Source organism: Rhagoletis pomonella, unplaced genomic scaffold, assembly GCF_013731165.1.
Source record: "Rhagoletis pomonella isolate Grant_MI unplaced genomic scaffold, Rhpom_1.0 Rhpom_scaffold_16889, whole genome shotgun sequence".
Taxonomy (NCBI): Eukaryota; Metazoa; Arthropoda; class Insecta; order Diptera; family Tephritidae; genus Rhagoletis; species Rhagoletis pomonella.
In genome coordinates, this window is record NW_023475415.1 from 889 (window position 1) to 3,130 (window position 2,242).

General features: G+C 43.1%; 1 pseudogene; it reads right to left on the bottom strand.

The window, feature by feature from the left end:
* Window positions 1-4: 4 nt before the first annotated feature.
* On the bottom strand, window positions 5-1,506 carry LOC118757354 (annotated as a pseudogene).
* Window positions 1,507-2,242: the final 736 nt, after the last annotated feature.

Consider the following 2,242-nt stretch of genomic DNA (forward strand, 5'->3'; position numbering starts at 1 on the left):
AAGCCTGCACATTGTTTAAACTCATAGAGGTGTTCTTCAGAAAGTCGTTTATCACCAAATCGCAACCAATTGCACCTGCTGCTGGCGTCGGACCATCAATACCGTCCGTGCCGGCGCTAAGAAAGATGCCATTTTCGAAATCCGCATTTTCGTATAAAGCGAGCGCCAAACGCAAAGCCAATTCCTGATTGCGGCCGCCCAAACCGGTGCCAGTGACCTGCAGAAGGAAGACGTAAGATTTTTACTAACGCGAGCCAGCTAAGCGAAGGGCGCTAGATACTTACCTTGACTGTGGGTTCACCTGCCAATATCAGTAGCAGTGGCTTCTTCGTGCGCTCACACATGGGAAGTGGCTTTAGGAAATGCTGAAAGATTCGCGCATCGAAGGGGAAACTTTTTTTCAATTCATGCTCATCAAGCGCACCCTTACGAAAATTGCAAAGGTCGTGCAAAAAAATCTTTGTATTGGCTGACAAGTTCTTGCACTTCACCCTCCACTGTTGTGCTGGCAATGAAAGGATTGTAGCCACACTGTAGTGCTTCCTGCACAGCCTGCGCTGTAGCAACGCGATTGTCACCTACCATATAAATATAATTATTGCGTGCAGGTTCCATTTCTGCTCTCACTTCCGGCTGCTCCACTAGCACGAGGATATGCTCAGGTAAATCGGCGAATAATTCATATTTCTCTAGTACCTCTTTCGCCGACATACGTTTTGCTAGAGCGCAACAAGTCGGACCACTGGCTATTATGCCGACTGGATCGCCCACAACATCGCTGATGACAAACGAGACGACAGCAAAAGCGTTACTTGCGGCGGCTGCCAACCGACCACCCTTTATGTCGGACAAAGCAATGCGCAACACATTCATTTCATCAATACTTGCGCCACAATTTGCCAAACGACGTACCAGCTGCATCTTCTCCGACAGTTTGAGGGACGTACGCGGTAGCGGCAATAGCGCAGAACCACCGCCAGATATCAGCACAAAGAGTATATCATTTTCGGTCATATTCGCGGCGAGTGCTTTGATGTGCTGTGCTGCCTGGAGTGCCTGCTCGTCGGGTTGATTGTTTGGTGCGCCTTCAAAAATTTCAATTATCGAGTTTGTTGGCAACTGCATCTCGGGCACATCACGGAATCGTTGCCTTGTGCCCACTGGTATGCTTAGAACACCACTCACCAGGCGGTTCCCGAGCGACTTTTCCAGTTGCACTGCCATGCCGAGCACAGCTTTGCCGAAACCAACTACATGACAGTGTTTACGGGTGATATCCAAAGTTTTACCTTGTATTTGTATGCTCAGCCGGCAACCATCATCACTGGGATGTGGTCTAAGAATGTACTGGTTGGTTTCGCTGAGCAGTTGTGCTGGTCGTTCGGACTCCGCAGAACGTTGAAAGATGTGCCTTAGGTTCTGGATATGCTGTAGTTTGGCTGACATGACTCTAATGTTTCAAATGAAGAAATTCGATGTTCACTTTCCTTATCAGTATACGGAGGCCGGAATATGCTAGATAAGAAAATTTATAAATAAACTACAGCTGTTGCCGCTAACAGCTGATATCGAGCGGGAAAAAACGCAAGCATAAATGCCAAATGGTCAAGCAATGGGTGATTTCACCCGCAGATGTCGCCGCGAAAATTAAAATGAGAAATTTCTAGCTTGACAATTCAAACGGTAGCAGCGACGAAAATTTCACCGCGTCATCTACCCGCAAGTTTTACTACGATTTCTGAACTTCTGGTTCCGTGTATGTTTACAAGCATAACTGTCAGTTTTTTTAGCGGCGTGGTTTCTCCGAATGCATACATATTTTAACTTTCTTGTGAAAAATCGTGTTTTAGTGAATAAAAGCAAATAATTAAATGTAATTTTGCATGGAGAAAGATAATAAATAATATAAAAAAAACTTTTTAATATACAACGCTTTTATAAATGGACTAAAAAGTAGAAAATAATACTTCTCAGTCCCATAGAATTTGTTTTGATAACTTTTGATTTTGAAATTTTAGCAAAAGTCATTATAAACAATCTATGAAATTGAAAATGAAAAACGTGGAGCGCATGCAATACAAAGCATTCGATTTAATTGACAATAGTCAAACTACATAACGTAGACCTAAAATTTCTACAGCAAAAGTAGAACTTTGAAATCGATTTTAAGCGGTCGTTATTCATATACCCACATACATACATTCATATATTACTTTTCATATCAATTCAAGTGTATTACATG